Source organism: Hypanus sabinus, chromosome 9 (assembly GCF_030144855.1).
Source record: "Hypanus sabinus isolate sHypSab1 chromosome 9, sHypSab1.hap1, whole genome shotgun sequence".
Lineage (NCBI taxonomy): Eukaryota > Metazoa > Chordata > Chondrichthyes > Myliobatiformes > Dasyatidae > Hypanus > Hypanus sabinus.
The window spans coordinates 128425359-128450808 of record NC_082714.1 but is presented as its reverse complement, the minus strand read 5'-3'; the positions used below and the strand labels follow the sequence as shown (position 1 = coordinate 128450808).

At 42.7% G+C, this 25450-nt stretch overlaps 1 protein-coding gene across 2 annotated transcripts in view; it reads left to right on the top strand.

Annotated features, from left to right (window-relative positions):
* Nucleotides 1-5013: 5013 nt before the first annotated feature.
* Nucleotides 5014-25450, top strand: part of gmeb2 (glucocorticoid modulatory element binding protein 2) — a 65782-nt gene continuing 45345 nt past the window's right edge. Inside the window, exon 1 of one of the 2 annotated variants that reach the window (XM_059980536.1) lies at nucleotides 5014-5419. The gene's annotated coding sequence lies outside the window, so the exon portion shown is untranslated. The remainder of the gene's footprint in view (nucleotides 5420-25450) is intronic. The other variant, XM_059980537.1, reaches the window with a different exon arrangement.

Genomic DNA, 25450 nt, shown 5'->3' with positions numbered 1-25450 from the left:
CTGACAGATACTCGCACATTGGCCCCAGAGACTGAAATCACTGAATCATCAGGGGTTGTGGGAGTTTGTGAAGGTTCTTCAATGTTTTGATGGTCAAATTGAACAAGATGATGAGAGGTATTGATTGTGTCGATGGTCAGAGGCTTTTTCCCAGGGCTGAAATGGTTGTCTCAAGAGAACACATGTTTAAGGTGCTGGGGAGTAGGTACAGAGGAGATGTCAGGTGTAAGTTTTTTACACAGAGAGTGGTGAGTGCATGGAATGGGCTGCCAGCAATGGTGGTGGAGGTGGATATGATAGGGTCTTTTAAGAGGCTTTTAGATAGGTATATGGAGCTTAGTAAAATAGAGGGCTATAGGTAAGCCTAGTTTTTTCTAAGGTAGGGACATGTTCAGCAGAACTTTGTGGGCCGAAAGGCCTGTATTGTGCTGTAGGTTTTCTATGTTTCTAAAGCTGATGACAGCACTGTGGTGGGTCGCATGAATGGTTGTGATGCATCAGTATACTAGAGAGAGAGTGAAAACTTGGCTGAATGGTGTCATAACCTTGCACTCAATGTTGGAAAGACCAAGGAACTGATTGTAGACTTCAGGAGAGGGAAACCAGAGGTCCATGAGCCAGTCCTCATAGGAGGATCAGAGGGTCAGTAACTTCAGATTCCTGGATGTTACTACCTCAGAAGAACCTGTCCTGGACCCATCATATAAATGTAATTGCAAAGAAAGCATGATAATGCCTCTACTTCCTCAGTGGTCTGCACAGAGGCATGACACCAAAAATTTTCACCAACTTCTATAGATGTGTAGTGGAGAGTGTACTGACTGGCTACATCACAGCCTGATATTGGAACACCAATGCATTTGAATGGAAATTCCTACAAAAGGTAACAGATTCGGCCCAGTACATCACGCATAAAGCCTTCCCAACCACTAAGCACATCTATATGAATCACTATCATAGTAAAGCAGCATCCATCATCAAAGATCCTCACCACATAGACCATACTCTTTTCTTGTTGCTGCATCAGGTAGAAGGTATAAGTGCCTCAAGACTCAAACTACCAGGTCCAAAAACAGTTACTACCCCTCAACCATCAGGCTCCTGAACAAAAGAGGATAACTACACTCATCTATTGAGACGTTCCCACGACAAATGATCTCACTTTAAAGACTTTATGTCTTGTTGTTTCATGCTGTCATTATTTATTGCTATTTATTTATATTGTTGTCTTCTATGCTCTACTTGATCTTTCATTGATTCTGTTGTGGTTACTGTTCTATAGATTTGCAGAGAATGCCTGCAGGAATAAGAACCTCAGGGTTGTATGTGGTGATATACAGTGGTATGCAAAGGTTTGGACACCCCTGGTCAAAACTTCTGTTACTCCGAATAGCTAAGCAAGTAAAAGATGACCTGATTTCCAAAAGACAAAGTTAAAGATGACACATTTCTTTAATATTTTAAGCAACATTACTCTTTTTATTTTCATCTTTTACAATTTCCAAATAACAAAAAAAGGAAAAAGGGCCCAAAGCAAAAGTTTGGGCACCTTGCACGGTCAGTACTTAGTAACACCCCCTTTGGCAAGTATCACACTTACAAGTGCGTTCTGTAGCCAGCTAAGAGTATTTCAGTCCTTGTTTGGGGGCTTCTAGTTCTGTGAGATTCTTGGGCCGTCTTGCATGCACTGCTCTTTTGAGGTCTATCCACAGATTTTCGATGATGTTTAGGTCTGGGCATTGTGAGGGCCATGGCAAAACCTTCAGCTTGCGCCTCTTGAGGTAGTCCATTGTGGATTTTCAGGGGTGTTTAGGATCATTATCCTGTTGTAGAAGCCATCCTCTTTTCATCTTCAGCTTTTTTACAGACAAGTGTGATATTTGCTTCCAGAATTTGCTGGTATTTAATTGAATTCATTCTTCCCTCTACCAGTGAAATGTTCCCCGTGCCACTGGCTGCAACACAAGCCCAAAGCATGATCGATCCACCCCATGCTTAAAAGTTGGAGAGGTGCTCTTTTCATGAAATTCTGCACCCTTTTTTCTCCAAACATACCTTTGCTCATTGAGGCCAAACAATTCTATTTTAACTTCATCAGCCCACAGGACTTGTTTCCAAAATGTGTCAGGCTTGTTTAGATGTTCCTTTGCAAACTTCTGATGCTGAATTTTGTGGTGAGGATGCAGAAAAGGTTTCCCTCCGATAACTCATCCATGAAGGTCTTCTTTGTGCAGGTGTTGCTGCAGAGTAGAACAGTGCAGACTCCAGAGTCTGCTAAATCTTCCTGAAGGTCTTTTGCAGTCAAACAGCGGTTTTGATTTGCCTTTCTACCAATCCTATGAGCAGTTTTCTCAGAAAGTTTTCTTGGTCTTCCAGACCTCAACTTGACCTCCACCGTTCTTGTTAACCACTATTTCTTAATTACATTATGAACTGAGGAAATGGCTACCTGAAAATGCTATGCTATCTTCTTCTAGCCTTCTCCTGCTTTGTGGGCATCATTTATTTTAATTTTCAGAGTGCTAGGCAGCTGCTGATTGTTGGGACAAGGTTTGAAGAGTCAGGGTATTTATAAAGCTTTGAAATTTGCATCACCTGGCCTTTCCTAACGATGATTGCGAACAAGCCATAGCCCTAACAAGCTAATTAAGGTCTGAGACCTCGGTAAAAGTTATCTGAGAGCTCAAATCTCTTGGGGTGCCCAAACTTCTGCATGGCGCTCCTTTCCTTTTTTTCCACTCTAAAATTGTACAAAACAAAAATAATGATGTTACTTAAGATGTTGAAAAGAATGTCTCATCTTTAACTTTATACTTTTGGAGATCAGTTCATCTTCTACTTACTTAATTATTCCCTGTAACAGAAATTTTGACCGGGCTTTTGCATGCCTCTGTACATGTAGTCTGATAATAAAATTTACTTCGAACTTTGAGCTCATCTGGAAGCGAAGCCCTGTTTGTTATTTATGTTGCTTGATTTTACTTTATAAGAGCTGGTAATATTCAAGCATTGCCACAACTATGAGCATCCTTCATTGATTCGACTTTAGTCTGCAATTGCCACTTTGTTCATGAGATGGCTTTCTGGGGATTGTACCTGGACCTCTGATCTGGCCCTCAGCAGATCATGGATCTCATGGTTCATCCAGGGATTCTGGATGTGGAAGACTGTGATTGAATTTGTGGTGGGACAATCATCTACAACTGTTTATATAATGGTATTCCTTCAGATCCACAGGTAAGTCCTTGAACACAGGACCTGTCCATCAACTCAAGAAAATCCAGTAGCCTCTCCTCCGCAGTCCGCGACCACCTCTTTGTTGCCTTAATCTCTGTAGCCTTATTCTTTAGCCTCTGCCTTTATGCAGGTAGCAGAAGTTTCGGATTTCCTGAAATGTGGCCTGGGCATGGAATGGTAGGCATTCCTTATCTTAGTATAACAGTGGTCTAGTGTGTTGGGGCCTCTGGTCTACAGGATACATTCTGATGGTACTTGGGTGGGGGTTTCTTGAAACAAGCCTGGTTGAAGTCCCCGACTATAATTTTAAATGTGTCAGGCTGAACTGTTTCTTGTTTGGTGACGGCATCATGCTGTATCTAATTATAGTAGGCCACTGCTAGTATGTAAACTCTGGTGAGGATCATGGATGAGGAGTCCCTCACTAAATAGAATGGAGTGCATTTGATCTGTTCAAGATTGGGGGAACACAAGTTCGAGAAAAGCGCCACATTGGAGCACCACCGAATTTAACATGAAACACATACACCACCACCTTTTGCCTTTTCTGAATCAGCAGTTTGTTCCATTCTGTGAGTCAAGAAGTCTTCCAGTCTGATTGCTGTATTTGATGTGCTAGGAGTAAGCCATTTGCCTATTGTCACAAAAATATTGTACTGATCTATAAAATTTATGAATCTTAACTGCCTGAAGAAAATCCTCATGTTTTTATGCACTATTTGCCAGAATCTTGGAAGTCAATACTAGATGGTCAAGTCACTTGGAACTGCACAAAAACAGACAAGACCAAGCAAGGGAAGATTGCTATGTACCCAATATATACATATTCAAGGCATGGTTTTGAAACCTGTTCTCCACTGATATTGCCTGACCTGCTGAAGCTTCTCAGCACTCTTTGATGTTATTTCAGAACACCAGCATCGAGACAATTTTTCTTTTATATTTCTATTCTTAGTTTCTGTAAAATAGCTGGAGAATTCAGTAGGTACATTTCCACTGTTAACTGGCAATACACGTTAATCACCTACAATCAGTAATTTTAATGACAACATGATCAATTTATGTTTCTATTTTAAGTATGAACATATTAATGAAAAAATACACATCAGATTCCATACCTAGCATCTTTCCTTATGACTTGAACCCACTTTACACTCCATATCCTATTGCACTGCTGCATTATGAAATGACCATTTTTGCATTGCTGCTCATCTGATCTGCTCCAAGCAATTAGACTGCTTATTTTTGAGTTACTCTCTTCTGCTGGTGAGAAAGTCAAGATGGTGAATCTCATCCAGGGTTCAATTGTGAAATCAATATACTAAACATTTTGATGTTAAGTTTTTAATATACTGTATGCCTCTTAAAAACAAAATAAGCATTCTCTTTTGATTATATGGTCAGATTACAACTGAGTGATGCCAGCCATGAAGTACATAAAATCTGCTTTTTATTCTCACCTTGGTTAATGTCTTAGCAAGTTCAGTTAGAAATGTTACAGCTGAAGTGAATGGAAATGTCTGTTTCCTGCACTTGCTGAAAGTAGACAAAAGTGAAGTTGCAAGCCCTGGAAGTTATTGTCTCCCAGTTAAACCTCCCTATATTTCCGTTCTACTCAAGCATAGAAATTTTACTTGATGAATGAAATGTCACTAAATGCCAAATATCATCTGGCCAACATGGACTGGTTGGATCAGAGGGCCTGCATCTGTGTTGTATTGCTCTCTGACTCTGTGGATCATGGTCTACACCTCATACAGTGATAATGGGGTGACAATTCAGACAAGGCTCCGTTCAAGTTGTTCTGCTCCACAATCTACTTAGTCAAACAACTCTTTGGAATAAAAAATGGCCAAAGAAAAACAGTAAACCCAAAAATTGTATTTAATTATCGGCATTGTGTCATTGCGCTTTACTTTAGTACAGTTGTATTTACCAATGACAGTAACAATATTTGCACTCCCACAGACTTAGCTGGGAGCAGCTTCATCAGCATTCCCCCACAGACTTCCCGTGACGCAAATGACGTCCTGGGTTACGTACGTTCCTTATACGTGCGTCAGCAGATCGACGTCCCCTGCGCTTAGCCGCGCTCTCCTGAAACAGTTACGTTGCCGCTTGTGACCCGGTCTATGTTTGGTTTCGGATTTAATAAGACGCTCTCCGGCGACTCGACGCACAGGTAAGAACTGAGTACTCCGGAGCGTTTTCACCGGTTTTCGGCCGAGTCCCCACGGCGGGTGCCGTCCGCGGGTGCCTGCGGGACGTCAGGACGCTGACGGGCTGGACGGCGTACACTGTACGGACGGCGGCGTCACCTGCGTCGCTGCAGATCGCAGGTTGACCACCCAACGCCTTTGTGACTCAACCCAACCTGCTAGGAGAAAAGCCCCGCCCAACGCCGACCGATAGGCCAAGCTTTGGAATGATGCGTGTATCCTCATCTCTCATTGGCTCTTACCAAGGTCAATCCACGCGCCACCTTTTTTCACATATCAAGTTTATGTTGTTCAGTTTAGTTGTGCGGATGATTATCAGATTTGTACATGGTTCGTATGAAACAGCGAGCGGCTTTTCAGTGCAGGCATACATACCGAGCAGTGCAGGTGTACTGGAGAGATTAAAGTGTAAAACGGGTGTCCTTACACTTTTTGAAACATGACATTTGAACACGTATTAATGACACTAAGATGGCGCTGGGATATTGCGGCGCTTGAAGGGAAACAACCGAATGGATTGAATTAAAATAGTGTTGTCAAGGTGTTTCGTTGAACACCCCTTCACCTGCAGTTTGTTAATAGGTTTCCTAGACATAACAGACGAATCTGATGTGGCTGAGAGAAACTGAGTGAACTCCGCCAAGGACAGCACATGACCTATATATTTACATAGCATTTTATATTTTATTTCATTACGTTCCTTAGATCAAGATGATTTGTCTTTACATCTTCTGCGATCAATAGAAAACATAAATAGTGCTATGACGTTTCGCTTTATTTCACTAAAAATGTAAGAGTGATAAACACACTCTATGGCGAACTTGCTAAATATTTAGGGCTACTAATTTAGGGAGAAAAGGGTACCTAGAAAATGTGTGGAATCAGCAAATCTGCAGCTTATTAGTAAACTAGCCTTTTAAGTATGCTACCCAAAACTTACAAAATGTAACATTTATTTTGAAGTTTTTCCTGACTTAAGAAATGTAAATACTTTTTATATCATGGCATTATAGCATTAAGTTAAATTGTTTGAATAGTAAAATTGATTACAGAGTTTCAACAATGAACCTTTCCTGTACGGTGGAATCTTAGGAGTTCCTTTGATGTGCAAACAGTTCTTTCCTCAAGTTCAAAGTGAAAAGAATCAGTGTAGTCTATGCAATAAAATGTTAGATGCAGGGAGCAAGCTTAAATGGTTGGTTTTACATATTGCTTGTTTAATACTGGAATCAGCTATGCCCAGTTTGCAAAATTGATACTGATTTTGAATATTTGTACCTGTATTGAGTTTGGAGCTTCTCTAGTTGTTATTAGTCACTTCAAAAAAAAACTTTTTTAGGTACAAAGCATCCCTTTATGAAACCACTTTACATAGTGGTATTCATTACAAATCTTTTGTTTTACCTGAAGATCGTGAAAAATTCACAATTATTGCTGCAACCTAAATAAATAAGATTTTAGACAATTAGGTTATCAAAAAGATGTTTTACTAGTACTAGTTACTAGTGGTTACTAGTACTTTAAAAACATTGTTGTTCTAGGCTATTTGGTATTGTCCTGTCATGTGGGATTGTTTATTTTAGAAAGACTATGAGGCATGAGCAGAATTAGGCCATTCAGCCCATTGAGTCTGCTCCGCTATTCCATCATGGCTGATCCCAGATCCCACTCAAGCCCATACACCTGCCTTCTTACAATATCCTTTGATGCCCTGACCAATCAGCAAACTATCAATTTTCATTTTAAATATATCCACAATCTTTGCCTCCACAGCTATCTTCCACAAATTCACTACTCTTTGGCTAAAAAAATTACTCCTTACCTCTGTTCCAAAGGGTTGCCCCTCAATTTTGAGGCTGTGCCCTTTAGTTGTGTACTCCCCCACTATAGGAAACATCCTGTCCAAATATATTCGGTAGGTTTCAATGAGATTCCCCCCCCCCCCCCCCACCTCACCACGTTCTCCAAAATTCCACTGAGTATAGGCTCAAAGTTGCCAGACACTCCTCATATGCTAACTCCTCCTTTCTCGGAATCATCCTCGTGAACCTCCACTGGACTCTCTCCAATGGCAACAAATCCTTTCTGAGATATTGGGCTCAAAACTGTTGACAATACTCTTAACTGCAACGTAACTAGTGCCTTATGATGCCTCAGAAATTTCTCCTTGTTTTTATATTCTATTCACCTTAAAATTAATGCTAACATTGTATTTGCCTTGTTTATCGCAGCCTCAACCTGTGAATTAACCTTCTGGGAGTCCTGCACGAGGACTCCCCAGGTCCCCTGTAGCTTTGATGTTTGAATTTTCTCTCCATTTAGACTATAGTCTGTACTTTTGTTCCCTTTACCAAAAAGAATTATCATACATTTCCCAACATTGTATTCCATCTGCCACTTTTTTGCCCATTCTTCCAATTTGTCTAAGTCATAGGTGTCAAACTCAAGGCCCGCGGGCCATATCCGGCCCGGCGTACAATTATATCCGGCCCGCAAGATCATTTTAGATAGATCTATTATTTTAATTATTAATGGCCTGGCGATATGAAGCCTATGATTGTAAGTTAATACTAATCATAAAAATAATGCTTGCTCAGCAGTCTTCTTCATAAGAAATGGAATTTGTGAAGTGAAACACTTTGTAGTTATAGCAGAGACTGAGACACATGAGAACAGGCTGAAAAAACGGAGGCAATGAAAGCTGCGTTCGCACACGCCCGACTGATCCGGCCCGCATGAAGCTGCATTTTGCCCAATCCGGCCTGTGACCTAAAATGAGTTTGACACCCCTGGTCTAAGTCATGCAATCACATTGCTTCTTCAGTACTTCCTACCCCTCTACCTATCTTTCTATCATCCACAATCTTTGCCACAAAGCCATCGTCCATTACCTAAATCATTGATACACAATGTAAAGTAGCAGTCCCAATATTGACCATTGAACAACAACATTAGTAACTGGCAGCCAGCCAGCCAGAAAAGCCCCACTTTATTCCCACTCGCTGCCTCCTGCCTTTCAGCTGTTCCTCTATCCATGCTAGTATCTTTCCTGTAATGCCATTGGATTTTATCTTGTTAAGCAGCCTTGTGTGGCACCTTATCAAATCACCTCTGAAAATCCAAGTAAATGACATCCACTGCCTCTCCTTTGTCCACCCTGCTCGTTACTTCCTTGAAAAACTCCCAACAGATTTGTCAGGCAAGATTTACCGTCAAAAAAACCATGCTGACTTTGACTTATTTTAACATTAATCTCCAAGGACCCCAAAACATCATCTTTAATAGTAGACTCCAACACTTTCCCAACCACTGAGGTTAGGCTAACTAGCCTATAATTTCCTTTATTTTGCCTTCCTCCCTTCTTAAAGGGCGAGAGATATTTGCAATTTCAATGACCATGCATCTGCTATCTCTTTAGACTCTTTCAGAACTCTGGAATGTGGTCCATTGGATCCACCTTCAGACCTTTGAGTTTACCTCGCACATTTTGCTTTGTAATAGCAATGGCACTCACTCTTGCTTCCGGACACTTAGCGGACCTCTGGCACACTGCTAGTGTTTTCTACAGTGAAGACTGATGCAAAGTACTTAATAAGTTCATCCACCATTTCTTTTTCCCCCATTTCTAACTCACCAGCATCATTTTCCAGTGGTCCAATATCAACTCTCCCTTTTGCTCTATATAACTGAAAAATCTCTTCCTATCCTGCTTTGTATTATTGGCTAATTTGCACTCATATTTCATCTTTTTCCTTCTTGTAGCTTTTTTAGTTGCCTTTTGTTGGATTTTAAAATATTCCAAATCATGCAACTTCCCACACACTTTTGCTACATTCCTTTTGCTACCCTTTCCTTGGCTTTATGTAGTCCTTAACTTCCCTTGACAGCCACGGTTGCTCACCCTGCCATTTGAGAACTTCTTCTATGGAACATATCTATCCTGCGCATAGTAAACAATTCCTAGAAACTTCAGCCACCTGTGCTCCCTGCCAGTATCCCCCTCCAATCCACCTGAGCAAGCTCCTCTCTCATGCCTCTATAATTCCCTTTATTCCATTGCGGTACTGATACATGTGACTTGTGCTTCTCCCTCTCAAATTGCAGTATGACTTCAATCATTTTATGATCACAGTCTCCTCAGGGTTCTTTTACCTTAAGTTCTGTAATAAAATCTGGATTATTACACATCTAAGATAACCTTTTCCCGAGTCGGCTCAAGCACAGGCTGCTCTAAAATGCCCTTTCATAGGCAATCAATGAATTCCCTCTCCTGTGATGTCACACCACCCTGATTTTCCCATCACCTTGCATATTGAAGTCCCCCATTACAATTGGATCATTACTCTTATGACATGCCTTTTCTGGCTCCCTTTGCAATCTCAACCCTACATCTTAGCTACTGTTTGGAGGCCTATATACCCTTGCAGTTTCTTAACTCGACCCACAAAGATTCAATATTCTCTGACCTATGTCATCTCATTCTAAAGATTTAATTCCATCTCATACTGACAGAGCCACACCACTGCTTATGCTGTTCTGCATGTCCTTTTGATACAAAGTATAACCTTTGACGTTAAGCTGCCAACTACAACCTTCTTTCAACCACAACTCAGTGGTGCCCACTACGTCGTACCGACCAATCTCTAATTGCACCACTAGTTCGTCCCACCTTATTCCGAATACTGTGTGCATTTAAATACAGCACCTTCGATCCTGAATTCTTTGCCCTTTTGAATTTTTCCTTGTGGTACAATTTAACTCTTTGCTCTGTCTGCATTTGTACCCAATCATTGTCTTATTCTTCCTTACATCTTACTAGACTATATTACCATAAGACATAGGAGCAGAATTAGGCCGTTTGGCCCATTGAGTCTGCTGCACAATTCAATCATGGCTGATCTTCCCCTCTTCAGCCCCATTCCCTGGCCTTGTCCCCATAACTTTTGATGCTGTGGCCAATCAATCTCCGCCATAAATACACCCAACAACCTAGCGTCCACAGCTGCCTGTGGTAACAAATTCCACACATTCACAACCTTCTGGCTAAAGAAATGTCTCCACATCTCTTTTTTAAATGGATGCTCTATCCTGAGGCTGTACCCTCTTGTCCTAGACTCTCCTACCATGGGAAACATCCTTTCCACATCTACTCTGTCTAGGTCTTTGAACATTCGAAAGGGTTATTACACATATCATCTACTTGTAAACTTGCTGGCTCATCCTTAGCTCAATTGTATTTGTTCCCATCGCCCTGTCATTTTAGTTTAAACCACCCCCAAGAGCTCTAGCAAACCTGCCCATAAGGATATTGGTCCCCCTCGGATTCAAGTGCAACTCATCCCTTTTGTACAGGTTACACCTGCCCCAGTAGAGGCCCCAATGATCTAGAAATCTAAATCTAAATCCCTGCCCCAGCTGAAATTCTTCAGCTATGCATTTAACTGCCACCTCATTTTTTTCCTTTCCTGGCACAGGCAGCAGTCCCGAGATTACTACCCTTGAGGTAGTAATACAGCTTTCTTCCTAACTCCCTGTATTCTGTTTTCAGGACCTCCTCCCTTTTTCTACCTATGTCCTTGATACCAATATGTACCATGACTTCTGGCTACTCACCCTCCCCTTTCAGGATTCAGAAACATCTCGGACCCTGGCACCTGGGAGGCAAACTACTGTCCTTGCCTTTCAGTCCCCTGACTATACAGTCCCTTATTACTGCTGCCATCCTGTTCAGTTCCCTACATCTACCTTCAATCTCTCTACTCATCTGCTCTTCCAATTCCTGCTGACAGTTTATGTTTGCGGGGGGTGTCAGACCATAGTAAAATCTCATTGGAGGGACCATCCCCTTTCTATTTCTAATTTCTGTCCATATGGGCTCACTGGATGATCCCTCAAGAATATCATCTGTTATGCCCTTGTTGATCAAGAAGGCAGTTCTCCCTTTGTCTTACCTGCAGTGTCTGTATTCTGGAACATTGGGTTGTTAATTCTGCCTTTCCGTAGCCATTTTTCTGTATGGCTGTGATATCTCAGTTCCCAAACCCAATCTAAGAGTTCATGACCCTTGCCTGTAAACCCTCTTGCATTGAAATAAATGCATTTTAAATCAATTCTCTCCTGTACTTCTGCTTATCCTCATGACTAAGTCTGCCACCTGCATCAGTTCGTCAGCTATGCATTTTTCTACCCTCACTAGCACAAGGCACTGGGTAATCTCCAATGAGTGGCTGACAGATTGGAGCCGGGGGTAGGGGTTCAGATTTCTGGATCATTGGGACCTCTTTTGGGGCAGGTGTGACCTGTACAAAAAGGATGGGTTGCATTTGAATCCCTCGGGGACCAATATCCTGGCAGGGAGGTTTGCTAAGACTAATTGGGAAGAGTTTAAACTAGAATTGCTGGGGAGTGGGAACCGAACTGCTGTGATGGAGAAAAGGGAGGTTGTCTCACAAATAGAGAAAGCTTGGAGACAATGCAAAAGGGAGGATAGGCAGGTGATAGAGAAGGTATGCACTCACACTGATGAGCTTAGATCATGGATCAGCACTTGGAACTTTGACGTTGTGGCCATTACAGAGACTTGGATGGTGCAGGGGCAGGAATGGCTCCTTCAAGTGCCAGTATTCAGTGTTTCAGAAAGGACAGGGAGGGAGGCAAAGGAGGTGGGGGCGTTGCTCTGTTGATCAGGGATAGTGTCCCAGCTGCAGAAAAGGAGGAAGTTATGGAGGGGTTGTCTACGGAGTTTCTGTGGGTGGAAGTTAGGAATAGAAAGAGGTCAATATCTGCTGGGTGTTTTATATAGACCACCCAACAGAAACAGGGACATCGATGAGCAAACACGAGGAAATTTGCAGTTGTTGGAAATTCAAGCGACACATACAAAATACTGGTGAAACTCAGCAGGCCAGGCAGCATTTATAGGAAGAAGCACTGTTGACGTTTTGGACCGAGTCCCTTCGTCAGGACTAACTGAAAGAAAAGATAGTAAGAGATTTGAAAGTAGGAGGGGGAGGGGGAAATGCAAAATGATAGGAGAAGACCGGAGGGGGTGGGGTGAAGCTGAGAGCCGGAAAGGTGATTGGCAAAAGGGATACAGAACTGGAGAAGGGAAAGGATCATGGGATGGGAGGCCTAGGGAGAAAGAAAGGGGGAGGGGAGCGCCAGAGGGAGATGGAGTACAGGCAGAGTGATGGGCAAAGAGAGGGAAAAAAAGAAGAGGGGGGGAAATAAAATTAAATATATCAGGGATGGGGTAAGAAGGGGATGATGGGCATTAACAGAAGTTAGAGAAGTCAATGTTCATGCCATCAGGTTGGAGGCTACCCAGACGGTATATAAGGTGTTGTTCCTCCAACCTGAGTGTGATTTCATCTTGACAGTAGAGGAGGCCATGGATAGACATATCATAATGGGAATGGGACGTGGAATTAAAATGTGTGGCCACTGGGAGATTCTGCTTTCTTTGGTGGACAGAGCGTAGGTATTCAGTGAAATGGTCTCCCAGTCTGCGTCAGGTCTCACCAATATATAAAAGGCCACATCGGGAGCACCGGACGCAGTATACCACACCAGCCCACTCACAGGTGAAGTGTCGCCTCACTTGGAAAGACTGTCTGGGGCCCTGAATGGTGGTGAGGGAGGAAGTGTAAGGGCAGGTGTAGCACTTGTTCCGCTTACAAGGATAAGTGTCAGGAGGGAGATCGGTGGGAAGCCTATTTCCCGCACATCTGCCCTCACCCATCTGCCCGCCACCCCACTTGGGATAGGGTTCCCCTTGTCCTCACCTACCACTCCACCAGCCTCCGGGTCCAACATATAATTCTCCGTAACTTCCACTACCTTCAATGGGATCCCACTACCAAGCACAACTTTCCCTCCCCCTCTTTCTGCTTTCCGCAGGGATCGCTCCCTACGCGACTCCCTTATCCATTTGTCCCCCCCATCCCTTCCCACTGATTTCCCTCCTGGCACTTATCCTTGTAAGTGGAACAAGTGCTACATCTGCCCTTACACTTCCTCCCTCACCGCCATTAAGGGCCCCAGACAGTCCTTCCAAGTGAGGTGACACTTCACCTGTGAGTTGGCTGGTGTGGTATACTGCATTCCGCTCCTGGTGTGGCCTTTTATATATTGGTGAGACGCAGACTGGGAGACCATTTTGCTGAATACCTACGCTCTGTCCCACCAGAGAAAGCAGGATCTCCCAGTGGCCACACATTTTAATTCCATGTCCCATTCCCATTCTGATATGTCTATCCATGGCCTCCTCTACTGTCAAGATGAAGTCACACTCAGGTTGGAGGAACAACACCTTATATACCGTCGGGTAGCCTCCAACCTGATGGCATGAACATTGACTTCTCTAACTCCCGTTAATGCCCCTCATCCCCTTCTTACCCCATCCCTGATATATTTAGTTTTTTCTCCCTCCTTTTTATTCTGTCTTTGCCCATCACTCTGCCTATTCTCCATCTCCCTCTGGTGCTCCCCTCCCCCTTTCTTTCTCCCTAGGCCTCCTATCTAATGATCCTTTCCCTTCTCCAGCTCTGTATCCCTTTTGCCAATCACCTTTCCGGCTCTCAGCTTTACCCCACTCCTTCGGTCTTCTCCTATCATTTTGCATCCCCCCCCCCCCCCTTTCAAATCTCTTACTATCTTTCAGTTAGTCCTGATGAAGGGTCTTGGCCTGAAATGTTGATGGTGTTTCTTCCTGTAGATGCTGCCTGGCCTACTGCATTCCACCAGCATTTTGTGTGTGGTACATCGATGAGCAGATAGGGAGACAGATTCTAGAAAGGTGTAATAATAACAGGGTTGCTGTGGTGGGAGATTTTAAATTCCCAAATATTGATTGGCATCTCCCTGGAATGAGGGGTTTAGATGGGATGAAGTTTGTTAGGTGTGTTAAAGAAGGTTTCTTGACATGATATGTAGATAAGGCTACAAGAGGAGAGACTGTACTTGATCTGGTATTGGGAAGTGAACTTGGACAGGTGTCAGGTTTCTTAGTGGGAGAGCATTTTGGAGATAGTGATCACAGTTCTGTCTCCTTTACCATAGCATTGGAGAGGGATAGGAGCAGACAAATTAGGGAAATGCTTAATTGGAGTAAGGGGAATCAGGCAGGAAATTGGAAGCAAAAATTGGAAACATGTTCTCAGGGAAATGTATGGAAGAAATGTGGCAAATGCTCAGGGGATATTTGCAGGGGGTTCTGCAAAGGTACGTTCCAATGAGACAGAAAGGATGGCAAGGTATAGGAACTATGGTGTACAAAGGCTGTTGTAAATCTAGTCAAGAGGAAAAGAAGAACTTATGAAAGGTTCAAATAGCTAGGTAATGATAGGGATCTAGAAAATTGTAAGGCTAGCAGGAAGGAGTTCAAGAATGAAATTAGGAGAGCGAGAAGGGGCCATGAGAAGGCCTTGGTGAGCAGGATTAAGGAAAACCCCAAGACATTCTACAAGTATTTGAAGAGCAAGAGGATGAGACATGAGAGAATAGGACCAATCAAGTGTGACAGTGGAAAAGTGAGTTTGGAACCGGAGGAGATAGCAGAAGTACTTAATGAATACTTTGCTTTGGTATTCACTACAGAAAAGGATCTTGGCGATTGTTGGGATGTCTTGCAGCAGACTGAAATGGTTGAGCATATAGATATTTAGAAAGAGGATGTGCTGGAGCTTTGGAAAAGATCAAGTTGGGTAAGTCACCAGGACCAGACAGGATGTACCCCAGGCTACTGTGGGAAGTGAGGGAGGAGATCGCTGAGCCACTAGCGATGATCTTTGCATCATTAATGAAGATGGGAGATGTTCTGGAGGATTGGAGGGTTGCAGATGTTGTTCCCTTATTCAAGAAAGGGAGTAGAGATAGCCCTGGAAATTATAGGCCAGTGAGTCTTACTTCAGTGGTTGGTAAGTTGATGGAGAAGATCCTGAGAGGCAGGATTTATGAATATTGGGAGAGGCATAATATGATTAGGAATAGTCAGCATGGCTTTGTCAAAGGCAGGTCGTGCCTTACAAGCCTGATTGAATTTTTTGAGGATGTGACTAAACACATTGAAGAAGGAAGAGCAGTAGATGTAGTGTATATGGATTTCAGCAAGGCATTTGATAAGGAACCCCATGCAAGGCTTATTGAGAAGGTAAGGAGGCATGGGATCCAAGGGGTCATTGCTTTGTGGATCCAGAACTGGCTTGCCTACAGAAGGCGAAGAGTCATAGGTGGGTCATATCCCGTATGGAGGTCGGTGACCAGTAGGGTGCCTCAGGGATCTGTTCTGGGACAGCTATACTTTGTAATTTTTATAAATGACCTGTATGAGGAAGTGGAGGGATGGGTTAGTGAATTTGCTGATTACACAAAGGTTGGCGGTGTTGTGGATCGTGTGGCGGGCTGTCAGAGTTTACAGTGCGACATTGTAAGGAGGCAAAACTGAGCCGAGAAGTGGCAGATGGAGTTCAACCCAGATAAGTGTGAGGTGACTCATTTTGGTAGGTCAAATATGATGACAGAATATAGCATTAATTGTAAGACTCTTGGCAGTGTGGAGGATCAGAGGGATCTTGGGGTCCGAGTCCATAGGACACTCAAAGCTGTTTAGCAGGTTGACTCTGTGGTTAAGAAGGCATACGGCGCGTTGGCCTTCATCAACCATGGGATTGAGTTTAAGAGCTGAGAGGTAATGTTGCAGCTATATAGGACCCTGGTCAGACCCCACTTGGAGTACCGTGCTCATTTCTGGTCGCCTGACTGCAGGAAGGATGTGGAGACCATAGAAAGGGTGCAGAGGAGGTTTACAAGGATGTTGCCTGGATTGCGGAGCATGCCTTATGAGAATAAGTTGAGTGAACTCGGCCTTTTTTCCTTGGAGCGATGGAGGATGAGAGATGACCTGGTAGAGGTATACAAGATCATGGGAGGCATTGATTATGTGGATAGTCAGAGGCTTTTTCCCAGGGCTGAAATGGCTAGGGTATAGTTTTAAGGTGCCTGGAAGTAGGTCCAGAGGAGATGTCAGGGGTAACTTTTTTACGCAGAGAGTAGTGAGTGTGTGGAATGGGCTGCCGGCGGCGGTGGTAGAGGCGGAAACGATAGGGTGTTTTAAGAGACTCCTGGATAGGTACATGGAGCTTAGAAAAATAGAGGGCTATGGGTAAGCCTAGGTAGCTCTAGGGTAAGGGCATGTTTGGCACAGTGCTGTGGGCTGAAAAGCCTGTATTGTGCTGTAGGTTTTCTGTGTTTCTATGTTTTCTACACAAGTCTTTTATACCAATGTGCACCATGACCTTTGGGTGCTCACTTTTTCTCTTAAGAATGTTCAGCAGCTGCTCAAACATATCCCTGCTTGGGACCCAGGACGCAAAGCACCATCTTGGCATCATTCATGGCCACAGACTCTCCTGTCTAGCCTTGTAACTATTGAGTCTGCAAGCACTACAGCCCTGCCCAGCTTCTCCCTTTCCTGCTGAGTCTCCTAGCCAGTCTCAATGCCACTAATCTGGCTACTGTTGCTGTGCCCAGAAAGTCTCAACCCTCCCTCCCCAGCAATATTCCAAGGAGCATACTTGTTGCAGAGACAAAAAGCAACAGAGTGACGCTGCACTGTCTTGTCTCTTTCGCATCTCACTATGCTCTCAGCATTTCATATAATCCTAAGTAGTGTTTTGAGTATTTTCTGTCCTACTTTGAACTCAGCTGTGGAAACCTATTAAGATGTGTTTTTTGAATTCATTCTAAAGCAACACTAACAAGCTGGTGTATACACACAAAATTCTAGAGGAACTCAGTAGCATCTGTGGATGGGAATAAACTGTCTACATTATGGCTGAGACACTTCATTAGGATTCAGTTCCCTGGGCCAGATTCCCTTATTTTCATTATGGATGTCCAATCTCTATACACTGGAACACTCTATACATCAAGAAGGCTTTAAAGCTCTCTGCAAGTCTTATGCTACTTAACAAGCATAGGTTACTTCATGTGTATAGTGCTTTGCAGTTGGTTTAACCTGAAATTCATCAGCAAACAAAGGCTTTGGCAGCACTGGTCGAATGTCTTCAGCCAAACATATACCCAGATTCTTTTTTCTATAACTGAGTGCAAAGTTATTTTCAGAAACCACTTAAGTCTTCAATTTCATTCTAAGTTTGAAGTTTTCATTCTCATGTTTTTGTTTCTGATCTTATACTTTATATATGCATCTTATATACCAGCACCAGGTCAATCTGTAGCTTTTATTGCCTCAGTGATAACAAATTCAGCCTTTCCAATCTCTCCTCAAAATTAAACTCTTTCAATCCAGGCAACATCCTGGTGAATCTTCTGTGCACCTTCCAGCATATCTACAACTTTTCCATTTTGTGGCAACTGGAACAGGTGTTGATGCTGCAAGTGCAGTCCAATCACTGTTTTGTAAATTTGCAACATCGCATCTCTTCTTTTATATTCCAGACCTCAACCAATGGCAAACATGCCATTGACTTCTTCATTACCCTATCTACCTGTGTTGCAATTTTCAAGGACTATAAACTTGAGCCTCTGATCCTCAACTTTCCTTACTATTCTACCAAGTACTGTGTATGTTCTAACTCGTTTTGTCAAAGTGTATCACTTTATACCTGTCCATATCAAATTCCATTGACCAGTGCTCCATCCATTTTTTTCCATCTGATTCATAAAATGCTCTAGCCTTAGACAAGTTTGCTTACTATTCACAATATTTCCAACATTTTCATATTCTGCACTGTTAATAATCTTACTCTCTATGTTCATTTCCAAGTTGTTAATAACTATCACAACCAAGAGTTCCTGCACTGATTGCTGTGGTCCACCTCAGGTCATAGACTTTCAATCAGAAAAGCATCTTTCCACCCTCCTGGGGTTCCTATCTGTAAGTCAGTTTTGATTCTCGTGTACCTTAACTTTTTGGCCCAGCATACCATGTGGAACTTTTGTCAGATTCCTTATTAAAGCCCGTATAGTGCTCTTTCACTTTGTTGGTGTCTTCGGTTATCCATCGAAATCTGATGACATCATCCACTCCTTTAACAGTGAGATCTTTGATGACTATACAGTCCTATTCTGGACCCATAAGCTCTATTGCAGGTGGGACATGTATATGTGGTAGTGGAAGTAGTGATGGCAACCATGGCTGCGTTTCTCCTGGCTCTCTTCTGCTGTCTTCTGGTTGTTCTTTCCATCTCCAGAAATACAAACCCTGTCCCTACACAGCTGTCGCCAAATGATACGGTTAGCTGCAGCATCCTCCAGGTCCTCGGGTCTCTTCTTGCACTTCCTTAAAGCATTCTTCATCTGATCCTTATAGTACTTCTTCGGCCCTCCAGCTGAGCGTCAACCATGATGTAGCTGGCTGTACAACACTCTGCAGGGTAGCTGACATGGGGGCATCCTTATCATGTGCCCATTTATTAGAAATTCTAATAAGTACCTCTCCTACCAACTAGAGCTTTGCATCTTTGCAGCATCATAAAATGAAAAAAATCTTCACCCATCTGCTTCCACAATCTGAAAGCTGAATCTCACCCATTCTTGAGGCTTCCTTCCAGCTAATTTGCCCATCAAAGTATCACGTGGCATGGGGACAAAGTAGTTAATGAGATAGATCAAACCACACAGAAACTTTTGCACATCAGAGGTTCAGTTTTCACCATTACACCATTTTAGTGGAGCATACAAGCTAAGATCAGGCTTTCTAGGAATACAATTCATAGGTAAAAGATTGATGCATTTCCGGATCAAGCAGCTGGTACCAATGCACTCAAGTTCCTTGATTTTTAACTAGAGTCGAATCTTGTGTCATTAGACAAAAGGTAGTATTCAGCAGGAGGAAAAAAATCAAAAGTATACTCAGGAAATGCAATGTTAAGAAAAGAAGAGTAAAGAGGACACAGAGGTTAACCTATGGTAAGTTTAAATAATGATCAAAGGGAATATTTTTTTCTTAAAATACACATGCAGCTGGATTAAGTTGTATTGGAGAAAGTCAAGATATGGACATGAACTACATGATTTGACATCTACCATCCTTTGTTATCAGTGAGAACTAACTGTGGGAGGGGGCAAGCTGTCATGCTGCCTTACTAGAGACTGAATATTGAATGTAAGCTGCATCAAAAAGTGAGAAAGTCACTGGCACATTCTTCGCGTGATACTTCTTTTTATTAATGTAGTGAGAGGCTCTATGGTCTTAATTGTGAGAAGAAGTCAGGAAAGCCACAGCAATTTTACTGTTGCATTATTGTGATGTTAAAGTGGGATGTCTTTCTACATTTATGATGTTGTTTTTGCCTAATGCTTTTTGTAAATGTGAACAAGTAGTGATCCAGTTAGTTCCCCTCTACCACCATCCTCCTCTGTTGAGCAGAACTGGTTATCACCTCAACAATTTCTCTTTCCACTTCTCCCACCTTCTCCAAACCATAGATGTAGCATGGGTTATTGCATCGCCTCCAGATGTACCTGCCTTTTTGTTGGCTATGTGGAACAGTCCATGTTCCAAGGATACACTGGTAATACTCCCCAACTCTTTCTCTGCTATATTGATGACTTCACTGGTGCTACTTCACGCACCCATGCTGAGCTTGTCGATTTCCTGCTCTCAAATTTACTTGCTTCATCTCTGACACCTCTGTTACCTTTCTCGACCTCTCTGTCTCCAACTCCAGAGACGAGAATATCTACTGAGATCTTTTATAAACCTATCGACTCTCACAGTTACCTTGACTACACCTCTTCCCATCCTGTCTCTTGTAAAAATAATGCTGTTCCCTTAGTTCCTCTGTCTCTACTGCATGTGTTCTCAGGATGAGGTTCTCCATTCTAAAGCATCTGAGGTGTTTTTTTTTGAAAAATAGGGGTTCCCTTTCACCACCGTCAATGCTGCCCTCACCACAATCTTCTCCATTTCTGCACATCTGCCCTCACCTCATCCTTCTATTGTCCTTATCTTTCACCCATAAGCCTCTGTATTTAGCACATATTCTGTGTAGCTTAGAAACATAGAAACATAGAAAATAGGTGCAGGAGTAGGCCATTCGGCCCTTTGAGCCTGCACCGCTATTCAGTATGATCATGGCTGATCATCCATCTCAGAACCCTGTACCTGCTTTCTCTCCATACCCCCGATCCCTTTAGCCACAAGGGCCATATCTAACTTCCTCTTAAATATAGCCTATGAACTGGCCTCAGCTGTTTCCTGTGGCAGAGAATTCCACAGATTCACCACTCTCTGTGTGAAGAAGTTTTTCCTCATCCCAGTCCTAAAAGGCCTTTATCCTTAAACTGCGACCCCTTGTTCTGGACCTCCCCAACATCGGAAACAATCTTCCTGCATCTAGCCTGTCCAATCCTTTTAGAATTTTATATGTTTCAATAAGATCCCCCCTCAATCTTCTAAATTCCATTGAGTATAAGCCTAGTCGATCCAGTCTTTCTTCATATGAAAGTCCTGCCATCCCAGGAATCAATCTGGTGAACCTTCTCTGTACTCCCTCTATGGCAAGAATGTCTTTCCTCAGATTAGGGGACCAAAACTGCACACAATACTCTAGGTGCAGTCTCAGCAAGGCCTTGTACAACTGCAGTAAAACCTCCCTGCTCCTGTACTCAAATCCTTTTGCTATGAATGCCAACATACCATTTGCCTTTTTCACCGCCTGCTGTACCTGCATGCCCACCTTCAATGACTGGTGTACAATGATACCCAGGTCTCGTTGCACCTCCCCTTTTCCTAATCAGCCACCATTCAGATAATAGTCTGTTTTCCTGTTCGTGAAACCAAAGTGGATAACCTCACATTTATCCACATTAAATTGCATCTGCCATGAATTTGCCCACTCATCTAACCTATCCAAGTTACCCTGCATCCTCTTAGCATCCTCCTCACAGCTAACACCGCCACCCAGCTTCGTGTCATTCTGCAAACTTGGAGATGCTGCATTTAATTCCCTCGTCTAAATCATTAATATATATTGTAAACAACTGGGGTCCCAGCACTGAGCCCTGCGGTACCCCACTAGTCACTGCCTGCCATTCTGAAAAGGACCCGTTTACTCCCACTCTTTGCTTCCTATCTGCCAACCAATTCTCTATCCACATCAATAACATACCCCCAATACCGTGTGCTTTAAGTTTGCACACTAATCTCCTGTGTGGGACCTTGTCGGAAGCCTTTTGAAAATCTAAATATACCACATCTACTGGCTCTCCCCTATCCACTCTACTAGTTACATCTTCAAAAAATTCTGTAAGATTCGTCAGACATGATTTTCCTTTTACAAATCCATGCTGACTTTGATGATTTCACCTCTTTCCAAATGTGCTGTTATCACATCTTTGATAACCCACTCCAGCATTTTCCCCACCACCAATGTCAGACTAACCAGTCTATAATTCCCCAGTTTTTCTCTCCCTTTTTAAAAAACTTCTGCCATCTTCAGCGGGATCCTACCTCTAGACACATCTTGCTCTCTCCTCCCCCATCCCCTTACCATAGGAATTGCTATGTGACTCTTTTGTCCACTTGTCCCTTCCTACTGATCCCTGCAAATGTGACAAGTGCTACACCTGCCCCACTCCTCCCTCACCACCATTCAGGGCCCCACCCCAAACAATCTTACAGGTGAGGTGACACTACATCTGGAAGTCTGTCACACTCATGTACCTGTGCTTCTGGTGTGGTATCCTTTACATTGGAGAGTCCTGCCATGTTGTGGACTGTTTCATTGAGAACTTTGCACTGTCTGTTGCAAAATCCAGGATCTCCTTTTAGCCACCAATTTTAATTTGATTTCCCTTTCCTATACCAGTATGTCTGTTCATGGCTGATGCACCATCAATAACTCTTGGAGACGTGAAGTGAGATATAGGCTTTTATTGGCTGGAAGAAAGAACAAGCAGCAAATGACCACCACACTACATCCTGGAGACTGAGGCCGGGGCTGTGTCTCCAATCCCCTTTATACCGGGGTCTATGGGAGGAGCCACGGTCTGTGGGAGGAGCCACAGGAGCAGTCAGCAGTGGGGGTGGTGGGGGCATGTCCAGACAGGTATATGTAGTTCACCACAATGTCCTCACCACCCACCCCCATCTTCAGTCCTTCATCTATAAAGCCCCTACATCATCTCTCCCTCCCCCACCCACCCATCTTCTGCCTCACATGATCGTAGATGCTGCTTCACCGGCTGAATTCTTCCAACATTTTGTTGCATTGCTGAATTAATGATATTTTGATTTTGTAATCCCTGAAGCTGAGAATCCTTAGAATCATTGAGGGCAAACTTGTCTCTTGACTTCTGTGCACTCCTGAATTGTGGCCAGCTAGGTGGGCAAAAGAAGCATATTGTCAACTCTCCTATGGTCATCCCAAACTTGATTTTGGTGGCACAGTGAGTCTCCTTGTAATGCTCATTTCTGTATGTGTGTATAGAGGACGCAGAATGGGGATTGTCAGCCTGGAATGTGGGTTACATGCATGGATACTTGTTTTTCTAATAGAAATCTTGAAATTCTACATGAGGGAGAGGTAGCTATCTGGTTTTAAAAACTTGGAATTGATCTAAGGATACTCCAATAATGTGACAAATTCTGCTTTGAGGTTTCTTCCGCTTCATCGAATAAAAAGAGTGGCATTATAGTTTATGAATGGAGACATCAGTAACCCAATAGTTCTTGTTATCTACCTGGTCATGATGCTAATGCTAGGGAAATAAATATAGTAGGCATTATGATTTCATAATGTTAATACTAATGTGATTTATGATCTACATTTGTATTTATGAAGTCTCATTGGGCGAAATCCTGTCTACTAAGTTTGTGTCTTTGGGACATAATTTTACAACTAAAAATGAATACAACAGGGTATCGTTTACAGATTGTGTCAAAAATTTGCAGATTGTTGACAGAAGTGGTGGAAGTTACTTAAACCTGAACTTTTTTTCATTAACCAAGTCATTCCACCTGTGTTCCTGTTTAAAGTGGTGATAAAATTTATCTTTGGTTAGGATTTCTTTGCAGTCTCTAAGTGACCAGATTGTTTTTTAAGTTTAAAGTAAATTTATTATCGAAGTACATAGATGATACCGTATACAACATTGTGATTCATATTCTTGCAGGCATACTCAATAAATCCATAAAATAATAACTATAACAGAATCAATGGAAGACTGCACCATTGTTCAACTGAAATTATTAACCTGCTCAGTTGAGGAAAAATGCCAGAGACAGGAAATTACCTCTGAAGCGGTTTTTATTCAGAGAGGAGTTCTCAGCCACACGCACTTCGGGTGTAAGGTAGCCAACTCCCAATTTGTTGGCTCACAGAGGTCATACTTATACCCAAAAGCGGGGCACTACATTCGCAAATATGGTTACCGATTCAAATTCATCGATTGATTGGCTATCGCATTGTTAAGCACGCGAAATACTCGGAATGAGCATAGACGCAAGCAAAGTACTTGGAATAAGTATAGACACAAGCAAAACACTCGAAATAGGTATATAGCTCAGATACTTTGCCAAACACATTGCCTTGCGGTTGCAAGGTTCCCTTTCTTTGTGGTTGCCATGTCCATCTGGTACTCTATTTTAATTACCTGTTCTCTGTCCTCCTACGCTTCCTCAATTACATACTCCGCCCTCAGTCCTGTACGCATACTTTGCTACACTTACCCCTTGTCCCCACTTTCTACACGTACCCCTTACACTCTCCACATTCTCACCATCTTGGGTGTTCAGCCAGTGTGCAAAAGACAGCAAACTGTGCAAATACAAACAATAAGAAATAATAAGAAATAATAGTAATGAGTAAATATGCAAAAAACATCGAGAACAAGAGATAAAGAGCCCTTGAAAGTGAATAGTCAGCAAATTTGTTAGAATCCATAACACAAATGATGTTTCTGCCATACATTAAAATTACTACAAATAAAGAAGAAAATATTCAAGAAATTTTGTATTTACATTTGGAAAACTTATTTAACTCAACTAAAACCAAAATATAATTCGTAATAATTAGCGATGGGGTGGGTTTGAATTGACTGGTGCCTGTTGTTCCATTTGAGGTTATAGATACAGCATTTAAAGTTACATTCACCTGACCACTCATATTAGGTTTCTGAATATCTTGTGCCGTTGTACCTATATTCTCAATTGTGACAGTCATTGCAGGAATTACTCTGACACAATTGCCTTTGAAAATTTTTACTCGGTGATGTCCTGACCTCCAGTGGATGGAATTATTTCAGCTCTACTTCAACTTCTGCACAGTAATCCAGTGCCAAAAAATCTCTCGAGGTCCAACTCTCCCTTGCAGTGCCGTTCTTCAGTTCAACTTCAGTGCTGTGACACCTTGCCAATTCCTTATTGCATCTCCCCTTGAAGACGCGTGGGTTCCATTTTAAGTACCTGTCACTTTAATTTACTTTCACTTCCTCTCTGGCCCATCTTCTCTGTAGTCTTCAGAACAGTCAGTGGAAGTTTACTTGGATTTTCAGAAGGCCTTTGACAAGGTGCTGCATATGAGGCTGCTAAACAAGATAAGAATCCATGGTATTGCAGCATGGATAGAAGATTGGCTGATTGGTAGGAGGCAGAGTGGGGGGTGGGGGGAGGAGTCATTTTCTGGTTGGCTGCTGGTGACTCGTGGTATTCCACCGGAGTTGGTTTTGAGTCCGCTTCTTTTCTTCTTCTATGTCAATGATTTAGATGGCAGAATTGATGGCTTTGTGGTCAAATGTGAGGATGATACAAAACTAGATGGAGGTGCATTTCATGTTGAGGAAGCATGGAATCTGCAGGATTAGGAGAAAGGGCAAGGAAGTAGCAGTGTGTTACAAAGTGTGTAACTTGCAGGTTGAGTCATTGTTAAGGAAAGCAAATACAATGTTGGCATTCATTTAGAGAGGGCTAGAATATAAGTTCAGGATGTAATACTGAGGCTTTACAAGGTATTGTCAGACTGCATTTG